Source organism: Sciurus carolinensis, chromosome 3 (assembly GCF_902686445.1).
Source record: "Sciurus carolinensis chromosome 3, mSciCar1.2, whole genome shotgun sequence".
In the NCBI taxonomy this organism is placed as follows: Eukaryota; Metazoa; Chordata; class Mammalia; order Rodentia; family Sciuridae; genus Sciurus; species Sciurus carolinensis.
In genome coordinates, this window is record NC_062215.1 from 9148867 (window position 1) to 9161125 (window position 12259).

A 12259-nucleotide genomic window follows, 5' to 3' on the forward strand; every position below is an offset into this window, starting at 1 on the left:
AAACATGGATAGATGTCAGTCTAAGACAAGAAACTCAATTGCTTTCCCTGTGCAGAGAAAAGACAGCCAGCTTTTGGTTACCTGGTTCCTATGAGACACACACACACACACACACGCACACAATTATATATATAATAATAAGTGTGTGTATAATAAGTGTGTGTATATGCCTGCATTACATATTATATAGTATATATACACATATACATCAATATATATTATATATGTATTTACATATAATACATAATATATAGAGATTAAGTATTTATATATGTACACACTTTTATGAGTATAAATGTATGTGTGTGCATGTATAAACATATGAGTAAGTGTGTATCTATTATCTTTATCTTCCCAAGTTATACTTTATATCTCTCCTTTTACAGATGAAAAACATGAGGCTTGAAAGCTTAAGTGACCTAACAGTCATCACAAAGTTTAGTAACTCATGGATAGGGAAACTAGGTTTATCTTCTTCCACAACCTGGTGTTACCTGAAAACATTTTTGTCATCAGAGCATATTAAACATGTGATCAAGAGGACAAGGAGGAAGTCTGAGATGGATTAACACAAAAAAATCCAAATTATTTTATATATATATATATATATATATATGTAGTAAATATATAAATATGTAGTACATATTTATATGTAGTAAATAAAAGTAAATATATACTTTTTTTATATGGGGAAAAAGTACACTCATACATTGCTGGTGGGGTTGCAAATTTGTGCAGCCACTCTGGAAAGCAGTGTGGAGATCCCTTAGAAAACTTGGAATGGAACCACCATTTGACCCTGTTATTCTACTCCTTGGCCTATACCCAAAGGACTTAAAATCAGCATACCACAGTGATGCAGCTACATCAATGTTTATAGCAGCTCAATTTGCAATAGCTAAATTGTGGAACCAACCTAGATGCCCTTCGATTGATGAATGGATAAAGAAACTGTGGTATATATACACAATGGAATATAATTCAGTCATAAAGAATAATAAAATTATGGCATTTGCAGGTAAATGGATGGAATTGGAAAATATTATGCTAAGTGAAATAAGCCAATTCCAAAAAACCAAAGGCCAAATGGTTTTTCTGATAAGTGAATGATATTGTATAATGGGAAAGCAGGGATAAGAATGGAGGAAGGATGGATTATACAGAGGAAAATGAGGGGTGAGGAAGGGGCAGTGGGGAAGGAAAGATAATAGAATGAGACAAATATCATTACCCTATGTACATGTATAATTACACAAACAGTGTAACTCTACTTCGTGTACAGCCAGAGAAATGAAAGTTGTACCCCATTTGTGTACAATGAATCTAAATTAAAAAATTAAAGCTAAAAAATATAAAATAAAAAAGAGACTATAAAGGATATTTTAAAAATTCCAAATTATATATATGTATAAAATATGTAATAAATGAAAGTAAATATATACACTTACATATATATATGCAATATTATATTTGTATATATCATATATTTATATATAGTACATATATTGTATAGAAATGTTAATATATGCATATAGCATGTATAACATATTATAAATATGTACACATTACACATTTTATATGTGTGTACATGAATGATTGATTTTTTTCAACCCCAAAATGTTAATTATTTTTTCTATAAAGGAAGTAAGTTAATACCTTTTTCAGAAAAGTCTCATAAACATGGTTCTGAAAAATCATTGATTCATTAAAATCCAGCTCAGGGAGGAATCTGGCCTCAACTTCTTTCCTCCTGTCTATTCTCAGAGCTCTATTTTCTTATCCCAAAATTTGTTCAATAGCTGGATGCCGAGGGGTTGTGTGTGTGTGTGTGTGTGTGTGTGTGTGTGTTTTGTTTTTCCCATTTCCATTTTTCTCCCTGGTGTCATGTCTTTCTGGTTCTTTCGATCTTGTAGTCCATTAGAACAGAAATCATTCCATCAAGACGTAAAGGCGCAGAGACTCCCTCACCTTGAGGTGGGACCTGGCCTGGGTGCCTGTCCGTCCATCTGTCTGGGCTGTCAGAGGCTCTCTGCCGAGCACACTCCACCTCCCACCTCCCAGAGCCTGATCTGTACCGCCCTTCGACTGTCTTCTCCTTTCCTAGGTGTTTTTCTCTGCTTCTGAATCTGATCACTGGATCCTATTATGGAAATTACTACCTGCTTTGAATGTCTTAATCCCTGGGGGCTGGTCAACCCCTCCCAACATCCAACAGGAAGGAGAAAGGAACAAAAAAGAAAGAAATCTGAGAGCTCCACTTTTCTTCGACTCTCTTTGGAGGACTGCAGATGTATCACTTTGCAGGAGCAAAAATCAAATGCTCCAGGTCCCTATTAGCTTTGCCAGGGGAGTCAATGCAATCCATTTATGTACACCCACATCATATTTTAGCTAATAACAACCCAAATTCATGTAGTGCTGAAAGAATGCTGAGCTTTTCTATGGTGCTGCTTTCCAAATATTTTCGATTCTAATGTGGAAAAAAAAAAAAAAAAAAAAGTTTCATATCCCTCCAAAGTCTGGAAACCATTCTTTGAAGGATGCATCCCCATGCTGCGTTTGTGGATTCAAGACTCAGGTCAGAAGTCATACTGCACAGAAGTCACAGCACATTGCTGCAGAGGGGATAGCAGATGCTCCCTCCCCAAGATCCCATCTCCAAGGTCCCAGAGTAGGCAAACACACAGAGAGAATGAGGTTCACAATGTGACTTAGGTTGTCTCCACTCACAGACAGCATCACACTGGTGATCTTGAAGCAACTTCATTAGGGTTCATTTTGAGATTCCCTGTGGACAAATCCAACTCTCCATGTCTTCTCACGGCAGGGACGATCCCTCTTTAGGCCCTCTAAATGCCTCTTGATCTTGCCTGGTCCATCCTAATACCAACCGGCTGGTGATCTCCATTGTTTTTATCTAAATTCCACAGCAAACTCCTCTTGCTGTTTTAACTCCTTAGCATCACTTCATTTGGTCAAGGGTCTTTACACAGAGAGTATTAGGCTTACCTAAAATGCCCGATACCTATTTTCCCGGCTCTGACTTTTTACTTATGCAACTAAGTAAATTCAACTTTAAAAGTAAAAAGCTGATACCATGTCTATTAAACCCACAAAGACACACACATTTAGAGAGAGAAAAGGGGATGGATGCTTGTTGGTTCCTTTCTTTCTTCACCTCTCCTACTTTGCACTCACACTGACCTTATTCTTAAGGATGATGAAAATCCCTAGTCAGATAGCTAATACTCCTTCCTCCAGTCCTTCCACTGTGGTTAGACTATGTCCACAAAAGTTCCTCTGTTGCAAACTTAATCCCCAAGTTCGTATGTTGATGCACTGGGAGGAGGGACCTTGAAGAGGTGATTAGACCATGAGGTTCATCCCCCACGAGTGGATTAAGGGCCTGACCGTGGGAATGAGCAAGTTCTGGGGGAAGTGCTTTGTTAAGAGAGCGACTTGAGCTCCCTAGGTTTCCCGATGCTCCTACCTCTCTTGTTCTCTCACCTGCTGTCTCAGCACATGATGCCCCCTCACTGCAGCAAGAGGGCCCCCGGCCAGGACACGACACCTACACGGTGGACTTTCCAGCATCCTGCATTCTGGGGAGTCATTTTCTTTTCTCTATAAATTCCAGTCTGTGGTATTTTATTATAACAGGAAATGAACAAAGACACCTTCTGACCTCTCTGAGCTTCATGTGGCTGTGTCCCCAGTAGTCATCTGGTGAGGATTTCAAAAGTGCTGTCACCAGGAGTCTCCATGTATTTTATCTCATCCCCTGGATTTCATCTTTTTGCAATGTACTGACAAATCCATCCATAATCAAGTCTTTTTATATCCTCCTTTCTCTTTCAGAGTTTCTTAAGCCACAAACTTTTTTAAATTCTTTTTTTTCTTTTCTATATATATATATACACATTTGTATACACATATTATTATTAATGTTTTTTAAAACCAACTTTTAACTAGACTTAATCCCTCTCTATTTTCTATTAAGTCCCAGTTACACTCCATCCCACTAGTTTCTATATTGCTTATCTCTTCCATTTTATACTTAGTCCCTTCTAGACTTCTGCTCAGTTCACACATGTTCTAATGTAACAAATTCTTCAATTTGTATAAAGTTTTAAAAAGAAGGAGAGAGAGATAGGAAGGGAAAAATCCTTCCTTCGTCCCTGAATCTTTCTCAGACCTCTATTGCCTGCCTTCCCTTCCTTTGAGACTGAACACAGGGAAATGTGCCTGATACACCCACTCTTTCTACTTCTTCACATTACTCTTGTCCCTGAGCCTATTCAGCCTGGTGCTTCCAGAACTTCAGAGAAACGTTCTCTAAGCAGAAGCAGAGACTTCAAGATGCACTTGGTTCTCATCCAGCCAAACTTTCTACCACAGTCAACTGTGATGCCTCTCATGATGTCCATGAATCAAACGGCTTCATTTGATTCTTACAAATGTGTGAATGTGGCTGTCATCTTATAAATTAAAAGAACTCATGGCTCAAAGGTGTAAATGGATCTGCACGGGCGCCAACAGAAAATAAGGGGCAAAGCTCATCTGTAGCCCTGTGCGGTTGACCCCACTGGCATTTGGAACTGCTGGAAATTCTCCCGAGTCTTCTTCAACATCTTACTCTCCAGTTCGTCTTTTACATCACAGTTGGTAACCACTTTACCTCATTAATCACCTTCTCCTCCAGCTCACTCTTCAACCTGGGTGCTTACTGAGGTTTCGGATCCTGCAACTCTTTTCTCTCACACGCTCGCTCTTCCTGAGAAAACATATCTACTTACAAAGCTAAAATTCTCCTGTACGTTTTGAATTCTGGCATTGCTATGAAAGCCCAGTTTTTATATTTCAGCTTCAACCCTACCCTCTCTATTTGGATATTCCACTGGCACCATAAATTCAATATATCCAGAATTAAGCACAAGACCACGCCTACAAAAAAGAGTGAAAATTAATTGAAGCTTATTCTTTCCTCTATGTGCTTTTTTCTTGATTATTGAAAACATAATATTAGCAATATTTTTATTTATTTTATTATTCTCACTATCCAACCCAAAGTCCAAGTGTTTTGAAATTTTCCTCATTCCCAAAACCTCATCATGAAGGCCTATGATCTGTAGTGTAGTGTAGAGTGTCTTGTTTTCTCTTTCCTAGGACAAGGACACGTTATTTTTTGCACAGGTAATTTAAATCCTTCCTGATGGATCACTCCATCATTATCTTTTTTCCTGCCCATATGTATCTAACACCTGACTGTGGCCTTCAGGTGTTTAAAAATCTTCACTGTCATCCGTTATTTGAGTGAGAGAGGTCAAATGACTTTCTCAGGCTGTCGATCAATCTAAGTTAGCCGCTCTCCGGCCCCAATGCAATATTTTCAGAATCATTTCCTATTTCATTTGATCACATGAGTACACTTCTGTCAAACCAGTCAATTTGTGATTCTGTTCACAACATTCGCTTTCTCCTTTCTGGAACTATAAGGAACCTTCGGGTTGAGAGTCTTTCATCCCTAAATATAAAATTTTCTCTACCCTTCAATCAAAAGTCCGTTCTTATTTTTAGTTCTATCTTCAAAGTTACTAAGCATAAACAGGAAACTGAGGACGAATTGATCACAATCTCATAAGGAAAAATATGCTAGCAATATCAATCAGGCTCAGACCCACTGGAATTCAGAAACAGGAGTGAATAAGCAGTATGTCTAGAGACAGAGAAGACAAACCTTTTCATTTAGAGACTAGGGTAGTTCCTACCTGAAAGCAGCCTTCTCCCTCCACCAGGCCTCAGGATGAACAGATTTTGCATTTCAGGCAATGGCACATGCTCAGCAGTAGATCTCCTGACTTCCAAGATCCTTGCTAAGGACTTTCATCTCTTTGACTCCAATCAGCTTCTAATTTTAAGATACTGATCTCATGCACTCTCCTCTGGCTTGCTTTCACAGAATTCTGGAAATCAACCAAATTAATTGGTAATGTTATATCTTTAAATTGCAGTCTCAGAAAATTGACCTGTGGTATCCCAAGTTTCATATCAATTTTGGACCCACCTTACCTGGAAAAAAGTTCTTTGCAGATTGAATTAGTTAAGATGAGGTCATCCCAGATTAGAGTGGGTTCTAAATCAATGGCAAGTTTCCTTATAAAAAAGACCACGTGAACATAGAGAGGCACGCCGGGAAGTACTCCATGTGAAGATGTGAGCAGAGATTAGGGTACCTGCCTCTGAACCAAGAAGGTTTTGATGCCAAATACCAAAAGCAAGGAGAGAGTCATGGGATGATCCTACCTGAAGACAACTTGATTTGCCTTGTAGCCTCTGGAACTATGAGGGATCAAGCTTTGGTGTGATCAGTCACCCAATTTGCAGTATTTTGTTACAGCAGCCTCAGGGGACTAATACATACAGTCAATCCATGTCAACAGGAAACACACACAACGTTTAGAACGTAGCATGTCTTCTGTGGCCTTGCTAGGGTTACATTTTCATTTTCAATTCTTCACCTATCCCGGGATGGACTTTTGATAACAGACTTTCCCTGGGAACCTGCTTCCCTATCCTCTCCTTTGTCTCTCTGCAATACTCTCATCTCCTCTGTCAGCATAACCCTCAAAATTTTCTAGTATCTGAAATTTCAATGAGGTTTAATTTAGACATGAAAAGCCAAATCCTTTATTATCTAATCCCTGTGCTCAAAACAACTTCTTGCCTATAGTAAACACGTAGCAACCCCTGTAATCCCATGCCACATTCTGCCGTCAGTTGGAGCAATTTGCACATAAATTGTGCATTACCCGAATTGATGAAAATTCTTAAAGGAAAACAGCAGCTTTCATTCATATTCGTATACAACACAATGACTTCACTAATAAATTCATTCGATACCCATCTATTTCCAGCTCACAATATAACATGAACATTTCAAAGTACTTAATAGGTGTTGGGTCAACATGCATTGGATCAAAATAAATGATATCTGAAGCTTTCCTTTTCTTCACGGTAACCTGTTGAAAAATGAGCCAAGATCTCTCTTTGCTTTAGTTCAGCTACCTTTCTCATTAAAGTATTTGATATCAGATACCACTAACATCCTTTTTTTTTTTTTTTTTTTTTAAAACAGGAAACACCTACCATAGTTTAATCTGAACACACTACACTTTTAAATCTCAAAGAACCGAGAGTAAAGGAAGTTGGAGAGAGGCCAGAAGTAGCCAACTTTTTTCTCTCGCTCTGCATCGTAACTGAGGTCTAATCTCCTTTAACTTCCCAGGAGCTTTAAGAATTTTATCTGTCTGGAGATTGGAAACGGAAGTGGGTGTTGGAATTAGGCGTATACTAATTGGTGAACAGCTTTCTGTGGATTTTGAGGGTCACACAAACCCCACATTGGAGAATGCAGGTCCACACTCTGGCACGAGTCCTATCACAGGATCACTGGAGCCAAGACTATAGGAATAAATAATTAATCTGTCCACACAGGGAGGCTGGTAAACAATACAGAACTCAGTATGTGAATAATGAGTTCTGCCAAGAGGAAGAAACACATAAACCAAGCAACTGCCGAGCATGCTGCCAAAGAGGGAGGCTTCTACATCATTTGCTAGAACTTTCAAAAGACTAAATCAGACCCAAGAGCAAGTCAAGCTCTTGCAGAGTGATGGTAAGGAGACACCGATCTCCAAGCACTGCAGATATTAACTCGCTTGTTCCGGATGTTCTCGTCTATATCAGATTCCTTCCAGGAACTTCCAAATACATCAGATGAGCGGGCCCAATCTCAGACGCGTCATCAGAAGCCTTGGTGCTGGCTCAGAGGTCTGCAATATGGTGATCTTTCCCAGGGATGCTGCATGCCCAAGCAGAAGAAGGACTGGAGACTGTTTTCCTAGCTCCTGTTATTCAGAAGTAAACTTGGGGTGATTTCTTAAGCTCTTATCCAGACCCCTCATCTCGGAAGTGGAGAGAGTAGTTGCGCCTTACCATAGATCTGCTGTGAAAACTGGATAAAATGGTATCAGCCGACGACCCAGCAGTGTGACTTTCACACAGTAAGAGCTCCATAATTGTCCGTGCTTAATTTTTTTTTATTTTTGTGTTTTTGTAGTTTTTAATTTTTTGTTCTAATTAGTTGTACATGACAGTGGAATGCATTTATACATTTTGATAGATCATACATAAATGAAGTGTAATCTCTCATTTTTCAAAATCAGCATACTACAGTGACACAGCCACATCAATGTTTATAGCAGCTCAATTCACATTAGCTAAACTATGGAACCAACCTAGATGCTCTTCAACAGATGAATGGATAAAGAAAATGTAATACACACACACACACACACACACACAATGGAATATTACTCAGCTTTAAAGAAGAATGAAATTCTGGCATTTGCTGGTAAATGGATGGAGTTAGAGAGTATCATGCTACTGTGTTTATTACTATCATCCCTGTGAGAGAAGTTGACTGCGTAATGGACTGTTGCCGATTCCAGCTGCCCTTTGTGCCACTTTAATCAGAAACCTTCCACTAGTCATTCTCACCATAGACCTCACAGCATCAGGGAGCCCCCGAGAAGGATAAAGTGACACTATCATTCCTGTTACCTTCGGATTTTAAAAAGCCCTGAGGGTGTTTGATCCTCAGCAAGCTATCAGAATCAATGATTTTATGAGTGTGCAGAAAGTAATTTTTAGGTCCTGCGCAGAGAAAAGTAAATATGAATGTTTTCCACCATTCACAGATGAAGGTTCTGAGATCAAAGGGCCTAAGTGACGTGTCCCATCCCTGCAGTCGGTGCCAATTGCCGCCTGCTGATAAGACTGTAAGGGGGCCTAACACCTGTATTCTTTTCTTAACGCTTGCTCTGAGTCTTTATTGACAAGCAGCATTTTGAAGTTCTAAGAATTATTTTATGACACTAATTGTCATTGTTTCTTTAGTGACTCAAGTCACACTATGGGTATTCCCACAGTGGGTATTTTTCTTCCTGCTTTTTTTTCTCTTTTATGTTTTCTTTGTCATTTTTAATAATGAAGACATCTGATAAAACTTAAATTTTTGTTTCTTTTTTTGAAGTCAAGGACTCTTATTTTTCTTGGAGGTTCCCAATTATAAGATTAAGCCAATTAAAAAAAAACATTTAAAAAAGAACAAACTTCCTAATCTCACTCATACTTGGAATCTAGAGAATAGAACGGCTGCCCAGAGCTGGGAGGGTGAGAGAGGACTCGGGGAGATGCAGGTTTGGGATACAAAGTACAGTCAGAGAAGAGGAAGTCAAGCTGTTTATTGTCCAGTGCGTTGATACAATGTTGATACGTTATATTGTAGGGGGGGAAAAAAAAGAAAAAAAACTGGTTGCGAATGGATGTTAAAATGAATCAAAATGCAGTCTGTAAAAATTATTTTTAAATTTTAAAAATAAAAAAAAAAATCACCAGGAAAGTGGCCACTTTGTGAGGTGCTGCATATTTTAATGAGCTACTTTTACTCATTCCACAGTCCATGTAAGTGGGTCATCTCTAATGTAGACTGAGACCTTTGGGTGATAACCATGTGTCAGACGCATGCGCAGTGACGCACCTGTCATCCAAATGTCCTACGGAGTGGGTGGACGGTGCTAACCCTCCTCTGCACTCTACCTGTTCTTTCCGTGCTTCTCTCCAGCCCCTGGAGACCTCTGATCTGACTGTGCCTGTGATTTCTCTCCAGGGTCACGAAGTTAGTGTCATTTAGCACTTACCAGTATGGAGACCTTTCAGATGGGCTTCTTGCACTGAGTAACGAGCAGTTACGACTCCACCACATTTTTCTGATGCTTCAGAGTTGATTTATTTTTGGTACTAAACAATGCTCCGAGAGAAAACTTTTTAGTTTGAATCTATCCCAGTTGTTGATTCTTGCTTTTATTTCTTGTGCTATGGGAGTCCTGTTAAGGAAGTCTGATCCTAAGCCGACATGTTAAAGATTTGGACCTACTTTTTCTTCTATAAGATGCAGGGTCTCTGGTCTGATTCCGAGGTCCTTGACCCATTTTGAGTTGAGTTTTGTGCAAGGTGAGAGATAGGGGTTTAGTTTCATTCTGTTGCACATGGATTTCCAGTTTTCCCAGCACCATTTGTTGAAAAGGTTATCTTTTCTCCATTGCATATTTTTGGCACCTTTGTCCAGTATGAGAAAATTGTATTTATTTGGGTTTGTGTCCGTGTCCTCTATTCTGTACCATTGATCCACCTGTCTATTGTGGAGATTCTTTAGAAAACTTGGAATGGAACCACCATTTGACCCAGCTATCCCACTCCTTGGCCTATACCCAAAGGACTTAAAATCAGCATACTACAGAGATACAGCCACAACAATGTTTATAGCTGCTCAGTTCACAATAGCCAGACTGTGAAACCAACCTAGATGCCCTTCAATTGATGAATGGATAAAGAAACTGTGGTATATATGTGCAATGGAATATTACTCAAAAATATTAAAATTATGGCATTTGCAGGCAAATGGATGAAATTGGAGAACATCTTTCTAAGTGAGATAAGCCAATCTCAAAAAACCAAAGGATGAAGGATCTCGTTGATAAGCAGATGATGAGTCATAATGGGGGGGGGGTGGGAGGGGGGCAAGAATGGAGGAAGGAGGGACTGTATAGAGGGAAAAGAGGGGTGGGAGGGGTGGGGGGAAGGAAAAAAATAACAGAATGAATCAAAAACTATTACCCTAGGTAAATGTATGATTACACAAATGGTATGCCTCTACTTCATGTACAAACAGAGAAACAAGATGTATCCCATTTGTTTACAATAAAAATGAATTAAAAAAAAAAAAAAAAACAATGCTCCATGTGTGGATGTACCACATTTGGTTACCTGTTTGAATGTTTAAAATTCTTCTCCTTTTCTACCAGTCAGTTTTTCTCAATATTGCTCTCCCATTTTTTTTTTTATTTTTTAAATTATTTTTAATTATTTAGTTTTTAAAATTTTTTACAGACTGCATATTGTTTCATTGTACACAAACAGGGTACATCATTTCATTTCTATGCTTGTACACAATGTAGATTCATACCACTCGTAATCATGCATGTACATAGGGTAATAATGTCTGTCTCATTCCATAATTTTTCATACCCCCCTCCCTCTCATTCCCTTTTAAAGTTCCTCCATTCTTCTCATAGCTAGATTGTGGAACCAACCTATGCCCTTCAAAAGATGAATGGATAAAGAAACTGTGGTATATATACACAATGGAATATTATTCAGTCAGAAAGAAGAATAATATTATGGCATTGACAAGTAAATGGATGGAATTGGAGACTATCAAGCTAAGTGCTTTCTCTTTTTTTTTTTTTTTTTTGCGGTGCTGGGAATTGAACCCACAGCCTTATGCTTTCAAGGCAAGCACTTTACCGACTGAGTTATTTCCCCAGCCCACTTTCCCTTTTTTGACAGCCAGGAGAAGGCAATTCAGACCTCCCATGACGGAGAGGTTTTTAAAAAATAGTTGAAATGTGCAATTTTACAAAAAAAGTTTTTCATTGTCCCAGTAAGTGTTATATTTTTTCTCTGCTATCAGTTTGGTTAAAGTTAATTTGGTAACCATAAAGAAATCCAAGTTCAGAGGAGCCTTACATGCTATTCTTTGAATATCATCATTCCTGCCATGAAGACTACAGCAGAAGCATTTTTTAAAGTAAAAAGGCATAGATAAATTAATCGTAATAATGTTTATTTAACCTACGACACTTAAAAAATTATCATTAGACATGTAATCTATATAAGAAGCACCAATCAACTCTTCTACAGTATTATTTTTGTATTATGTGTTTGATAATGAATAGATTGTATCAAAACAATAATAAGCAACAACAAGGCCATGCAAATATATATCCATAAATATGTGCATACACACATACGAATACAGATAGAGGACATTTGTTACTATGGTTTCAATTTTGTTGATAAAGAATCCACTCACTTATAGATAGCAGATGGCAGGAGAGTTCAAAGCCGTGACCCACCTTCCCGAAGACACTCTTTCAATTCTTATTACTTTAGAAACAGAATCTTCCTGTTGGAGAGAAGTGTTACTTTCCAAAGGGAGTTCTGACATCAGACACCCGAAAGAGAAAAGGATCAGCCAAAAAATGGAAAAATGAGGGCAAACACTGGACTCTCAGACTCTAAAGTCAAGTAACTCAGGGTTTATATGAATTCACTTCCTTCACATCCTGTAAATAGA